General features: G+C 37.1%; 1 long non-coding RNA gene across 1 annotated transcript in view; it reads left to right on the top strand.

Annotated features, from left to right (window-relative positions):
• Positions 1 to 13348, top strand: part of LOC149830267 (uncharacterized) — a 28787-nt gene extending 15439 nt beyond the window's left edge. The window contains exon 2 of the long non-coding RNA XR_016433842.1: positions 12934 to 13348. This is a non-coding gene — a long non-coding RNA (uncharacterized LOC149830267). The remainder of the gene's footprint in view (positions 1 to 12933) is intronic.
• The last annotated feature ends 3076 nt before the right edge of the window (positions 13349 to 16424 follow it).

The raw sequence follows: 16424 nt of genomic DNA, 5'->3' as shown, positions 1-16424 counted from the left end.
CTCCAATGGACAGGTTGTTAACAACCACCCCACGGGCAAAGATCCGGCCTCTACAGTAATTGGAGTTAGGGGAAGGAACTACCAGACATTATCCTAGGTGGTAGATCCCATGGACTTCTGCAGAAATTGGATGCATCTGTTGCCAATTACCTGCATTTGTGGAATCCTCTCTCGGCTAAAATCGTCCCCTTAGGAGCGGACTCAACTAGCTATTCGAGTTATTGAAAATATATAGAATAACAGACGCTGAACTAGTCTCAGTTGTTTCTACGTTTTGTCTAGCATACTGAATTAAATGCTCTTAATTCAGTTTCTTGTAGTTTCTCATGTACACTTACTAGTTTTTCGCGAAACTAACCCATTCTATGGGTACAGGTGAAGATTAGGTACACCACAGGTGATGACGCGATGACAAGATGACTTCAAGACTTCATTTTTCCTGCTCTTAGCTCGCGTCCTGGATGTTTTGGGGTTTTGTAACGGATTTCCCTTGGATATCCGAATTTTGTACTATTTGGGAAACTTCTTTTAATGAAAGTGGCTTTTCCAAGTGTTTTGCAAGTAACATGGATTGTGCGTTTTGGTTCTTTTAGCTAATGTGCCCAAAGTCGTCTGCTTGCCTGTTTCCTGAAAGGTTGCAAAAATCTTAACTTATTTTAAAGTAATAGTCTTTCGCTGATTTCATAAACAAACTCTGAAGGAAAGAGATTTTTTTCTAGTCTCTTGCCTGTTTCCTGAAAGGTTCGAAAGTTTGAAATTTTGGGGCGTTACGATTAATCATCATATGAGCATGTCGTGCATGTCTGATAGTGCTACAACCATGTGAAATAATATTGTTTTTTCATAAAGAAAACCAATCACAACTGAAAATCTTGATTTCTCACACCTTAAGCTAAGGGAATATTTGAGTTATTTCGAATACAGAAAGGAAGGATCGGATGTACGTACCACCAAAGGCTATGTAGTCGAAGCCTTTTCGTTATATTGGTTTGAAGAGAAGACTCAGTTGCGAATGCCTGAGTTGCAAAAATCTTAACTTATTTTAAAGTTTGAACCAGGTTGGAAAGGTATTTAAAAGAACCCTTCAACGCTTGAAAATTTTTCGATAAGAATGGGCGCAACATCCTTGATGCATGAGAGCATAGGAGCCTTATTTTATTTGTAGGATAAGCGGCGCATGTGTATACTGAATATCAGGAACATGTGAACGTAAAACACTTATTTTATTTTATGAGGCCTCGGGGTATGCGAACTTGAAATCTTGCATGAAAATTCTTTTAAAAATTAAAGCAAGGATGTGCAAATATGCGTCTTGAAATAAATACTGGCGTAATTTAAAGTAAGCAGGAGTACGCAAAACTGCCTACTCTAAATAAATACACGCATAATTAAAATAGTGCAATAGTATGCAAAACTAGGTACCCTGTATAATCATATATGTATTTAGGATACATATATATTTAAGCAGAAGCTTGTATACGTAACAGCGCAACGACAAGGTAAATAGCATAAAGTAGGGCGTAGTGTGTAAAACTATGCATCGGGCTAAGTAAATTGCGTAAATAAGGCCCGGTATATGAAACTATACATCGGGCTAAGTAAATTGCTTAAGCAGGGTCCGTTGTTTGAAACCACCCATCAGGCTAAGTAAATTGCATTAAGCAGGAGCCTGTGCACATTACACCATGATGACAAAGTAAATAACATAATTTAAATGGGACAAGACTACGCAAAACTACGTCCTTGAGTTAAAAACGTACATACATATATATATATATATATATATATATATACATATATATATATATATATATTGACATATATCAGAAATGTTCCTTCATCGACATCGGGTGTAATTTTTTCCTACCTAGAAGATGGTCTGAATCTATGACAATTCCAAACATAGGTTTTTAAAAGCTCGTTCTTCGGTAAGCGTGTCTCATCTGTTGCGTCAATCTGAAGCACTAAAAGGATTTTATCGTGCTGCGTAAAGAGTGATGTTAAAAATCTTAAATTTGTGAATGAGGCGACGATTGTGTCGCAGAGGTTGAACCCAAACGTAGTTCGAGCTGTTCGGACCAAATCGAGCTTGGTATAAGAAGTTGAGTCGACTCTGTTCAAAAGGAGACATGGGACTCGAGGCGCAAGACCAAACCAATCTCAGCGGCTAGCCAGGCTGGGACAAGGAGAATCGAGCTGGGCTCGGTGCTAGCCGAGCTCAGCTCGGTTGTGCCTAACAAGGTAGGTCGACGTAAGGCTTGCAGGGTTCGACCAAGTTGGTTTGGTGAAACCGAGTCAAACTCGGTGCATCCGAGCCGGCCGGCCCAACTCGAGACAATAGCAACATAAGTTGTTGTTGCTTGAGCATAGCAAGAGGACAGTGTGTTGGCTCGACAGTCAGGCCGAGCCATGCCCGATTCCAAACCGTGACAAGATCGAGCTAGCTCGGTCTTCCGACAGAGGGAAGGGGAGAGGGTCGGTGCAGGGCTGAAGGCCCCTGCTCGCCACTAGTGGTGCAGCAAAGAGGCGGAACTTGAGCCTAGCTCAGATCCAAGAGGATCGACCACCATGTTGGGGTGGCTGAAAACAAAACAAAAAGGGAGGGGAGGGTAACGGTGGCGCAACCGTGCCCTCCAGAAGCTTTGCCTCCGGCGGAGGCAGAGAGAAAGAAGGGGGGGAAAGTGGGGCGACGGTAGGGGAGTGGTCTCAACCACCCACTTTTGGCCGCCCCACCCAGCATAGAGGGTGCTAAGCACCCTCTCACCTGGCAAGCCAAAGCCACCACTATTGGTGGCTCTAGTTTGCCGGGGAGTTAGCAGGGAAGGAGAGAGGGGGCAGGAGGGTGACATCCTCCTGCTGGAAAAATAGGGTCTGCCGGAATCAAAGAGAAAGAGAGACCTACCTGGGTTTCGACGAGGCTCGTCGGGAGATAAACAAAGGGAAGAAATGGTGAGAGAGAGAGAGAGAGGCGTTCATTTGTAACAAAGGACCCCCCCCCTAGGATGTTTAAATAGGGGGAGATGAGAGGCGGATCCAGTTGGATCCGACCCAATGATTTGTGTCAAAGGCTAAATTTTGGATTGGGTTGGGTCCAATAGGACCCAACTCAATCCTTTAGTTTATTTTATATATATATCCAAAAAGCAAAAATTGTGTTTTGGATTCGGATCTTTCAAAGATCCAAATCAAAATAACTTTAAAAGAGAAGTTTTTAAGAAGAGGTTTGTAGTCGGATTGGGTCACTATTGGATTACGATACCAACTCGTGTATTTGTGTTTTTAATTGGTTTGGGTCCAATTCTGGGCTCCAAATCAATATGGATATTCTTTTGAATCCTAGATGATTTGAGGTTGGATCCCTATCTCATGGATCTAGACCTATGCCATTTTAGTTCTCGAGTGCTTCGGATCTCTCTAGAGCTTCGTTCTCTATATATATATATATATATATATATATATATATATATATATATATATATATATATATATATAGCTCGGATCCATATCGGATCCGAACGTAGTAAGCTCAGAGATTTAATGAATCTCTCAAGTATCAAATGTATTGTCAGAACTAGGTTTCATGAATGTTGATCTATGTGGATTTTCGATCGAGATCCAGATCCATAAAGCGTTTGATTAAGCTCTAAACCTTTTTAACATCCAAAAGTTCATCAATTTATTCATGGTTGATGAATACCGGAAAGAAACACAAAAAAAATTGCGGACCTTACATATCATCTCTAAGTTCTTAATCTTCATCAAGATCAATATTACAATCATCATACTTTGGAATTAGATCCAGAAGAAAAGAATACTCAGTTATTTCCTTAGATTTTTCAATTTCAAAAAACCTTTTTTTTTTCTAAGAAAGACACATTCCTTGAAATATATAGCTTTTTATTTTTAAAATCAAAGCATCTATAACCTTTTGTATAGGGTGAAAGTTTATCATTCTTATCAGTAAAAACAAAACATTTACACCGAAAAACTCTCAATCTAGAATAATCAGGAATTAGTTTGAATAGTTTTTCAATTGATGACATATTTTTCAAATAGCAGGATGACATTCTGTTTATGAGATAAACCGTAGTCAATATGGCTTCAGCCTAAAATTCTTTAGGTACTTGGTTTGTAATAAGCAAAGTTCTTGTTGTTTCTATAATATGTTTATGCTTCCTTTCGGTTAAACCATTTTGTTGTGGAGTGTAAGGGCAACATTTTTTATATATAATACCATTTAAATCTAGGTAGTCTTTAAATTTTTTTGATAAAATTTTTTCTCCTAAATCAGTACGAAAGATGGAAATATCATTTTTAATTTATTTTTTATCAAATTGTAAAATATTTGAAAATATACGAAAACTTCATATTTGTGTTTAAGAAAATAGATCCAAGTATGTCTGATAAAATCATCAAAAAAAGATTACATAATATGCATATTCACCCTTAGATATAACAAGTGTTGGGCCCCAAACACCTGAATGTATTAACTCAAGTGGTTGAAAAGAAACAAATGTTCTTTTTTGAAATGGTAATTTTTTTATTTTGCCAAGAATAAAATCTTCACATGTAAAGTTTTCATAATTACAAAACTTTTTCATCTTTGAAAAATATAGAATTTTGGATACATTAGGATGGCTAAGCCTTTTATGCCAATAAACCAAATCTAATTTTTGAACATTACAACAAAAAGTATTCTTGGGTATTTTAAAAAAATCCATGTAGTACAAGCCTTCCTTCTCTATGACCTTCCCCAATCAACTTTTCTGATTGGCGATCTTGTACTCGACAACCATGAGAGGAAAAGAAAACATTATATCCATGGTCAGATAATTGAGAAACCGACAAAAGATTTAAATTTAATTTAAAAATATATCTAAACTTTGAAACAGAAAATCTTTTTTAACTTTGAAAAATATTTTCGAAATTTCATGTTCCTTTTATCTCAAGAGATGTCTCATCAGCAGTAAACACATTTGACTCACTTGAGTTACGACGTTCAGATAACATATCACCATTTGGTGTCATATGAAAATAGGCACCTGGGTCAAGAAGCCAAAGAGATTTATCGGGATCAGAGAAGCCAAAGGAGGACACCGCGGCTCCGGTTGATGAAGATGCTCCTTTGAGTAGAGGTTGAAGGGCCTCCACTAGTTGTGTCAAGGACATGTTCCATTGGATGAAGTGATTTTGACACCACTTGTCTCTTGTGGAGGTCCAATCGAGGCAACCTTCTTCTCATAAGGCCTTTTCAACTTAGGATAAAAGGTTTTGACGTGCCTCGAATCATGACAATAATAACAAATAAATTTTTTCTTCTCGTACTCAATGCCTCGTTTTCTATAATACTCATTGTTTGGCCTTTCCATAGTGTGTCAGTTTGTAGGTACAAATATAATTTTTCGGTCTAGATACAACTAGAATCAAGTCATCATCACTCTTAGAAATCCTCTTTTTAAGCCTATTTTCCTTCATACTTAATTCCTCTACAGTGTCTTCAATTAAAGGAACTTTCCCACGATGAGTCATCATCACTCTTAGAAATCCTCTTTTTAAGCCTATTTTCCTTCATACTTAATTCCTCTACAGTGTCTTCAATTAAAGGAACTTTCCCACGATGGAGAACGGATTTGGTGAATTCAAATGTTGACCTCAACCCATTAATGAATTGGAAAAAATATTCTGCATGTATTTGATTTTGGCAGAGTTCTATATCTTCGGAACAATGCCATTTTGGTTCAAGAAGAGTTAACTCTTCTTAAAGTTCGGACAATTCATTATAGTATTTTCTAATACTTTTATCTCCTTGAGTCATATTTCGAACTTTGTCTTGCAAATTGTATACATGTGCAATATCTTTAAGAGAATACATTCTCTTGAGATAATCTCATGCCTTATTTGCATGTTCCTTTTATCTTAAGATTTAAATTTAATTTAAGAATATATCTAATCTTTGAAACAGAAAATCTTTTTTAACTTTGAAAAATATTTTCAAAATTTCATGTTCCTTTTATATCAAGAGATGTCTCATCAGCCGTAAACACATTTGACTCACTTGAGTTATGACATTCAGATAACATATCACCATTTGGTGGCATATGAAAAGATGCACCTAAGTCAAGAGGCCAAAGAGATTTACTGGTATAAGAGAAGCCAAAGGAGGATACCGTGGCTCCAATTGATGAAGATTCTCCTTTGAGTAGAGGTTGAAGGGCCTCCATTAGTTGTGTCAAGGACATGTTCCATTGGATGAAGTGATTTTGACACCACTTGTCTCTTGTGGAGGTCCAATCGAGACAACCTTCTTCTCATAAGGCCTTTTCAACTTAAGATAAAAGGTTTTGACGTGTCCCAATTCATGACAATAATAACAAATAATTTTTTTTTCTCGTACTCATTGCCTTGCTTTCTATAATACTCATTGTTTGGCCTTTCCATAGTGTGGCAGTTTGTAGGTACAAATATAATTTTTTGGTCTAGATACAGCTAGAATCAAGTCATCATCACTCTTAGAAATCCTCTTTTAAGCCTATTTTCTTCCATACTTAATTCCTCTAGTGTCTTCAATTGAAGGAACTTTCTCACGATGAAGAACAAATTTGATGAATTCAAATGTTGATCTCAACCCATTAATACAACAACTACGCCTTCATCGCAAAACAATTGGGGTCGGCGATATGAACCAACAAAGAAAATCATTCTGGGTCTTCCACATGAATCCTTCTCCTCCAATCATTTTTATCCAATGCCATGTCCTCGGTGAGGTTCAAAGCATTCATATCCTTTCCTATCATCTCCATCCAAGTCTTCCTAGGCCTACCCGACCTCTTTTAACTAATATATTTTCCCATTTCTCCATCCTTCTAACTGGAGCATCATTAGGCCTTCGCCGAATATGTCCAAACCACCGTAAACGATTCTCTCTCATCTTATTTTCAATGGGTGCAACGCCTACCTTCTTACGTATCTGCTCGTTCTGAATCTTATCTTTTATTGTATTTCCACACATCCATCTAAGCATACGCATCTCAGCTACACTCATTTTTTGAATATGATGTCTCTTGGCAGCCCAACATTCCGTACCATATAGTAAAGCGGGCCTAATAGTCTTCCTATAAAACTTTCCCTTCAACCGCAATGCAATTTTACGATCGCACAACACTCTAGTTGCACTTTTCCATTTCATCCACCCAAGCTTTATCCTATGATTTACATCTCCATCAATTTCTCCATACTTTTGAATGATAGATCCCAAATATTTGAAACAATCATCCACCGATATTTCTTACTCACCAAGCTTCACTACAATCCCATCACTACTTCGTTGCTTACTAAACTGACATTCCATATATTTTGTCTTACTCTTACTCAACTTAAAACCTCTTGCTTCCAATGTCTATCTCCATAATTCTAACTTAGCATTAACCCCAGCTCTAGACTCATCAATCAAAACAATATCATCAGCAAACAACATACACCACGACACATTTTCTTGAATTGATCTCGTAAGCTCATTCATCACTATAGCAAATAGGAAAGGGCTTAAAGCAGATCCTTGATGTAAGCCAACCGTTATAGGAAAATTGGTTGTCACCCCTCCACAAGTGCGGACATTGGTTACTACTCCTTTATACATATCCTTAATTATACTAATGTACTTGAGAGAAACACCTTTCTTCATCATTGTCCACCAGAGAACGTCCCTAGGTACTCTATCGTCTGCCTTCTCCAAATCAATAAAAACCATATGCAAATCTTTGTTCCTCTCTCTATTTCTCTCAATAAGTTGTCTAAGAAGATGTATAGCTTTCATAGTTGATCTTCCAGGCATAAAACCAAATTGATTCTCCGATATCATGACAACCTTCCTCAACCTATACTCAATCACCCTCTCCCAAAGTTTCAACCCATTAATAAATTGGAAAAAATGTTCTGCATGTATTTGATTTTGGGAGAGTTCTATATCTTCGGGACAATGCCATTTTGGTTCAAGAAGAGTCAACTCTTCTTAAAGTTCAGACAATTCATTATAGTATTACTTTTATCTCCTTGAGTCATATTTCGAATTTTATCTTGCAAATTATATACATGTGCAATATCTTTAAGAGAATACATTCTCTTGAGATAATCTCATGCCTTATTTGCATGTTCGAATTTAGCATGATGGTGTGAGTTTTATGAAAACGTTTTTTAAAACAATATTTTTAATCAAAATCAAGTGAAAGCCAGACACCAAATATATAAAAACGAGCTCGCACGAGTGGTGGAGTCTGGGTCATTCTCAGGGAACGGGAAATACTCTGTATTCAACACACAATCTAACTACGCTTTATTGCCTTGAAAAATAAAAGAATTAATTAAATAAAATAACTAAGAGAATGTTGCCCTACGCAGAGGGCTTAAAAAAATAAATAAAGTGCCTTATTACCAGAGTTACCGAAAGCGCCTAGGTAAAAGGGGAAGCGCGAAACATCGCGCTTCCGAAGCATGCGGGGAAGCGCCACTTTTAAATGGGAAGCGCACTTCCCATCACGCTTCCCCCGCGCTTCCCATCACGCTTCCCCAATTTTTTCCAAATTTTGTATATTTTTTATTTTTATTTTTTTCGCTTCCCCCTCGCTTCCTAGGATGCTTCCGGTTCTCTTCCTAGGTCGCTTCCGAGACGATTCCCGATTCGCTCCTAAGTGGTCCCACGCTTCCCGCTTCCTAAAATTTTGAAAGTGCCTCGCTTCCCGTATCGCTTCCCGCTCCCGCTTCCTCAACTGGCAATCATGCTTATTACAACCCCAAATGAATTGAATTGAATAAAATAAAACCTATTTTAAAAATAAAAGAAAATGTGTCTTCAGTGCTCTGAGTCCTTAGTAGTCCATTTTTTTTGCTTTTCTTATTTGCATATTACTTTGTGGTCCCTCTGAGGGCTCTTTGAGGGCACTTTTGAGGGCTTGAGGGGACCTCAGAGGGTACTTTGAGGGCACGAAAAGGGCTCTACCGCACGTTCCAACGCTTTCCTGCAAAACACAAAAACAAAATACACAGCAGACAAAGAAATCTACGGAAAAATCAAAGGTAAATATGAAGAAAAGTCACAAAAACTTGAACTACTTAACAAGAACTAAACTAATAGCAAACTTGTAACAACCTGACACTAAAAGACAAAATAGTAAAACTACCTAACTAACAAGAATTCAAGAACTAACTTCTAACACACTAACTAATGATCAAACTAATTCAAGAAGGCAAGAATTCAAGAGACAAAAGAAAGCTAAGAATCAAGAATATAATCATCTGAACTAAGAAATTAATCTAATATTAACAAGATAATAAAGAAAGCAATTAACAAGAACTAAAACAAAATTATCGGCTAAATGAAGTTACACTAATCGGCTAACTTAATAATTAACTATGAAAAGAATGAAAATGAATCTAGCTAATTAAGAAAATGTTGTTGTCAAGAGACTACAAGAAACTATACACATTGCTTGAAAGAAGCTAAAGGACAAAACTTAAAAAAAAAATTTATTGAAAATAAAAAGGGAGACGTTGATTAAAAACAACTAATAAAAACTAAGGTGGTGCTCAACTAATTAACAAACAAAAAATACAAAAGGAATGCTATGAAAGAATAGTTGTTGGGCATAAATCAAACTATATTAAATAATCTAATTTTATTATCAAGACACTATTACTTAAACTGGACAAGACCAAACTCGGCTATCTATTCTATGTAACTATGCATGATAAATAAAACTTAAAACTTTAAAACAAAGATCATGAATTCAGCATAAGCTAACTAACTACAGTAATAATAAACAAGACTATCATAAGCTACAGCATGACTAACATAACTAAAACGAAAGCACTATGAAATATTAAACAAAATCGCTACTTGTAGAAATAATGAAAATCGGCTAAACTAAAAACGATAATCAATAAAAAAAACTACTATTCCTAGTCTAATTCTAAAAAACCACTTTCTGGAATTAAACGAACTCCTTACTATGTGACTGATGAAAGAAACAACTGCCGTAATCTAAACTAAACTAGGCATAAAACGATGATTCAATAAAAACATGCATATCGGCTAACTGAAAAAAACAAACAAACAACGTTGTTCAATGAATCAAATTACAATAATAAAAATATGAAACAGTCTATTATAGGCTAGATCTACCCTAACTTACTCAACGACTTAATTAAGAAACACGAAAATACACGAACCCCTATTCTAAAACTAATGATCCAATGGAATCAAGATTATCTAATATTTAAATCAAGAAACGACTAGACTATCAAAACGAAATATATTTTTGTTCTTTTTATTTTTCAGATGAAATAAACTTAAGCTAAACTAAACTAAATATGCAGATGATGTGGTAATCTATGAAACTATATGTGATGCAATGCGGTATGCTATGCAAAACCAAAGTCTACGGTGAAAAAGAGGGAGAAAGAAACGATTTGTCACGGATCACCTCCGATGGAAGGGTTGAAAAGAGAAGATGGTTGATCCAGCTGCATCCATGTTGCCCTGACGAAGAGGAGGAAGTTGCCGATGACGAAAGGGTTCAAAGCTAGAAGAAAAAGGGGAAGAAAAAAAAGGAGAGAACAGGGAGAGAAAGAAATCGGCACAAGAGCGAGAGAGAGAGCAAGGAAGAGAGAGAAGAGAGGGGCAAGAAGGAGGGGGCGTGTTTTCCAAACTGGAAAAAACGTCATCTCAGCCTTCTAAACTACTATTTATAATATTATATTAGGTAAAAACAGATTTTTCAAAATAAGTTCAAAAGTTTTCAATAATTTTCAAAAAGACCCTATTTAGAAAAACATGTTTTATTTTCTGAAAATCAAACTTCTTAAACTAATTAAAATTATTTAATCAAAACCTAACCTAATTAAAATATAATTAAGAAAATTCCTAAACTAATAAAAGCACTAAAAATGCAAGGCAAATCTTGAAATTCATGCAACAACAACAACAACAACAACTACGCCTTCATCCCAAAACAATTGGGGTCGGCGATATGAACCAAAAAAGAAAATCATTTTGGGTCTTCCACATGAATCCTTCTCCTCCAATCATTTTTATCCAATGCCATGTCCTCGGTGAGGTTCAAAGCATTCATATCCTTTCCTATCACCTCCATCCATGTCTTCCTAGGCCTACCCCGACCTCTTTTAACTAATATATTTTCCCATTTCTCCATCCTTCTAACTGGAGCATCATTAGGCTTACGCCGAATATGTCCAAACCATCGTAAACGATTCTCTCTCATCTTATTTTCAATGGGTGCAACGCCTACCTTCTTACGTATCTCCTCGTTCCGAATCTTATCTTTTATTGTATTTCCACACATCCATCTCAGCATACGCATCTCAGCTACACTCATTTTTTGAATATGATGTCTCTTGGCAGCCCAACATTCCGTACCATATAGTAAAGTGGGCCTAATAGTCGTCCTATAAAACTTTCCCTTCAACCGCAATGGCATTCTATGATCGCACAACACTCCAGTTGCACTTTTCCATTTCATCCACCCAACCTTTATCCTATGATTTACATCTCCATCAATTTCTCCATACTTTTGAATGATAGATCCCAAATATTTGAAACAATCATCCACCTGTATTTATTGCTCACCAAGCTTCACTACACTCCCATCACTACTTTGTTGCTTACTAAACTGACGTTGAAATTCATGATTTTCGATAAATTCAATTTCAATGCGGTTTCTCAAAACTAACGATAAAAATGAGTTTTTAAATCGATTTTCACATAGATCATGCATAAAATAAGATGCATAAAATGCATAAATGTATGCATGATCACATGACTATGGCACTTCTTAATATCAACACTACTAATAAGCTAAGACATAATCTTGGCATGCTCCATTCTCTATTTCTTTTATTTCTTCTCATAAGTGGACATTGCCTTGGTTTTTTAAACATCCTTCAGAGATACTTCTTTTTGACATTTTTCTTTGGTAAGGATGAGTTTGGGTTCGGGTCTAAAGAGACATTGGGAGAGGTCCAACGGCGCTACTCCCCAACGTCTCTTTTAGTTGACTAGTCAACAAATGTTGACTAGTTAAAACTAAACGAAAAAGTAAAAATTAATCTACCCTAACCTAGTTATATATATGTGCATAATACATATACATTGTATATATACATTTTTAACAGGATTTGGATCTAATGGATTCGGATATGCTGGTCTGGTTACACTGTTAACATTAACATGGTTAGGTCGATGACCTACATCCACGGACTGCCTCTCCACTGATTCAAGAACACATCAATGGAGGTTCCACTAACTGATTTTTGTATGTACTCATACAATTCCCTGATTGTAGGGATTGATTTTGAGTATTATGGTATGCCTCATCTCTTGAATCCTTAATAAGAGTAGGATCTTCTTCTTGTAACTGACCTCCCTTGACCTCCATGTCTGTCTTCATTTGGATTGTGCCCAGCACCGACTTCCTTTAGTGTAGGGTGTTTATCTCTGGTATGCTTTGATTCTGGATCTGATACTGATCTGGGATTCTCCTTGACAGGCTCCACAGGTGGTTGATATTTCCATGATAATCTGTATGTGGATCCCTCTTCATATCATTGCAAAGTAAACAGTGTAATCACTTATATAGTTTGTTGCTCAAATAACATGGCAGTAACACGAGCCTTCTTTTGTGTGTGTGTGTGTGCTGTATGACTCATATTTATCCTTTTTTTCCCTATATGAATCCAGTATTGTTCTGCACATGCCTTTCAACATATTCCATATATCTAGTCATTGGATTTTATTGCCGAGATAAGGGTGTGTTCTATTTCATAATGTAATATATTTCTGCAGTAATTTGATTTGGGATTGACCCTGAGTTTTGAATGGTCCCTGCACAAATGATTTTGAAGACTTCTGTGTTCGTTCTGCAGATCTTGTCAATCAATCTAAAGGTGCACCTTTATATACTATTACTCAGGCCAGTGGATCTTCTAGAAGAACATGCAAGGATGGCTTAGCAGATTCACTGGGTGATAATGTGGAAGGTCTTGCAATGCAGAGTTCAAGCAGTCAACATGATGAAAAAATCGGTGGCCCTTCCAACGAGGATGACTAGCAGTTGTGATGTGGTGGGCCTCTAGTATTTTGGTAAATTCACTGTTCTGACAACGCCATTATTTGATTCATTAGTCTGTGCTGCATTGGCTTGATGTTCATATAGCTCACAAGCTGCAACTTTAAGTGTTTGTGCGTCATTCTATCGTAAAAAAAAGAAAAGCAAAAAAAAAAGGTGTTGGAACCTGCTTTGGTATTGTTTGGTCTCTCCATAAGTAGATTGGTTAATGGGCATTACCTTCTGTTTTGTGGATTTTCACTGAGATTAAAGTGCAGTTAACCTATTCATTCTAAAATCCCTTGGGAGTTTTAAGGACAACGCATCATCTGAAGAATGAGGATCAGCAATTTTAAAAGGATGAAACTTCACTTTGATGGTGGTTTGTTTTGCATAAACACCTGTTGTTTTCCTTCAACAGAGTCAACCTTGTAAACCTTGTGCATGTTAAACTTTCGGCTAGCTTGAGCTCGGTCTCATGGCTGATTGTCATGGACAGCCTGCTTGACTAGTGTGACTGGCTTCACCCCAGCCAGTGTTTATTATTGGGTTTAAGCCCTATAGCTAAATTTAAATTTTAATCCAATTACAAGTAATGTGCTTGCATATTCGGTGATAACCTTTTCCTTCCAAATTTGACTAGGCCATTTCTGATCATGCCTGATTCAGTATTGCCTATGCTGCCCCCTTACACAGGACAACACTAGCATGCTATTAGCAGCATGTTTCTCTTGCATAAACATGCAGCCAAACAATTTCTAATTTCAGCAGGTCATAAGACAACATTAAAACAATTTAAACCAACCTAATGACATCAATTAAAATTCTGATATGAAAGCAATTATGACAATCTCGAAATAGCTTCACCGTAACATGTTAAAAATGCTGAAAAAATCTATTATTCATCTTAACAGAAAATTGGGTTTTCTTTTCTTTTAACCGCCAAGGATTTTGGTGTATGTACATACGCCTTAATGGCAAATCTTAACTTTGTTTGGGATCATGAGTTCACTAAAGTGCACTAGTTGGGTCAGGATCCGGTCTTGGTTGGTTTCTTGTGGGGTCTCACTCGTTGGCATCCCTCTACATTTGTGATTGCATGGATGAATATGTGATTTGGTATAGTATCAGTTAATTTTCTTAAGCCAACTTTTCTATAAGATGATATTTGCTACTAATGAAATGGTACCACAAGATAGCAGAAGCAGGTGATGGACAACTTTAATTGTCAGTAGCCTACATTAATCCTTGGCAAGACTGACTACTCACGCTGCATGAATTGCTGATACCACCACTAGAGAGTAGCATCTACCACCTTTATTCCTTGATGACTTTGAAAGTCTATGGCTTGTTGCATATGGCTTGGAGCGCCAACCACCCACTTCACCTTAGAGGAACTTTTTTTGTTTTTTTCTTTCCTTTTTTTGGGAGAAGAGAACCAAAGAGAAAGACACTGAATGTCGTCTCAAGATTCGCCAAAGGGGTTTGGATTGGACAGAAGAGATAAGAAAGATGAAAAAGTTGAAAATTTCCACTTTTTATGGGTCCCCATCCAAAGAGGGCAATGAACAAAAGTAACCAGGGGAATACATATCCTATACCCCATACTCAACCTCCACCTTAAACTGGTCAAAGGCGTCTCTCCATTCACCATCCCCCTCTTTCTATAGCAGTATCAGCAGAGGATTTCTTTTAAAGATTAAAGCTTTTCTGTATTAAAGATTCCTTTTGAAACTGAGAAGTATTGGGATTACTATTGGCATTAATTCCACCTATAAAGCTACATAAAAGGCATCATTATGCATTGCCACTCCATCATCTAAAGCAGTGTAGGACCCTATTTGGATCAGGTCGAATTTCAGGTCAAGGTTTTGTTCAGGCTTTTACACAAGGAAAATGAAAGGAGCTCATGTTGGTTGCAGACCCAACTAGCATTTGCTTGGTCTAAGAAAGAGACCAAATCTGGCCCAAGTGCTGTAGATCTTTTGGGGTTTGGGACATAAGTGGTCTTTTCTTCTCTTTGACTCATTCATGAGTGATGGTGATGTTTTGCAAGACTACCACATGTCCAACTTTTTTTTTTTTATGACGAAGAACCCTCGCCGAGAACCAGATTACTTAATGGGCCCATAGCCCTTAGCCCTAACGGAGTCCACCAGTTAAGCCGCGTATGGGAGGCGAACTTGGGTTGAAAGGGTCAGCACCTTCTCCCTAGACCCACTGCCTCTCGGACCAGGCGGGTGTCCAACTTGTTGGTTTCTAGATTTCTATAATGACAATCTAGATGCCCAAGTGCTGCTAGTGCTATGGTAGTTGTTATTCCCATGGATCGTGACAGGAAGAATGGTCCTATCACCATTCTTAATAGGCGACTATGACGTCCACTTATGTAACTTGATCATGCAAGCAAGGAAGGCTTGCTCTATCTGATATGTGTGTGCATATCAATGTTCCCCATATTCTTCTTCAATTAAAAGTAATGTTACCAAGCATCCTTTAAACATCTAGTGTTAACTTTTGTGCACCAAAATTATCTTGGTCTCAAAGAAAAGACAGAAGAAATGCCAAAACAGTGAACTTTTTACCTAGAAGTAAACGATCCCCCAAATGGGTTCCACTAATCCCCAAAGTCATCCCTATCTTAGTAGCCTTCTTTTGAATTTCATGGACCCAAGTTGTTTTGATCAAATCCGACTCCATAGATGTGATCTATATCATTCAGTCAGTGAAGATCAATATTTAATTCACCGAAATCAGACTTGTATGTAGGATTTTTTGGGATTCAAAAATCAACGGTTGACAGAACACAAAAATTTGTAATTAAAAAATTATTTTTTTTGTCAAAAAAATATGATCCAGTTCTTATTAAATCGACTATGATCAATACATCTATAAGGAAAGGTTTGATCATACACAGGAGATGAGTGGAACCAAACTGACGATCCCAAAAGTCTGCCACGGTTGTTTCAAAACCCATCGCACAGGAACCGATTAAAATACTTTTCAAAATGAAAGATTTATTTATTTATTTTATTTTTTGGTTAGGCGAAAACCTCTCATCACCAACCTTGTATTGGCAGGCCTCCTATTGGTAAAACCTTTGATGTCCCTGAAGAGCTGCTGCATACGGATGGCAAGTGCCCACCCTGACCCGGAAATCCGCAATAAGGGGGTTTGGGTCAGGGTGGACAGTCTCTCTCTCTCTCTCTCTCTCTCTCTCTCTCTCTATATATATATATATATATATATATATATATATATATATATATATATATATAGAGAGAGAGAGAGAGAGAGAGAGAGAGAACA

The sequence above is a fragment of the Nuphar pumila genome, chromosome 8 (genome assembly GCF_984573655.1).
Source record: "Nuphar pumila chromosome 8, dmNupPumi1.hap1.1, whole genome shotgun sequence".
NCBI lineage: Eukaryota > Viridiplantae > Streptophyta > Magnoliopsida > Nymphaeales > Nymphaeaceae > Nuphar > Nuphar pumila.
The sequence above is the reverse complement of the archived record's forward strand: the minus strand, read 5'-3'. Positions and strand labels throughout refer to the sequence as shown.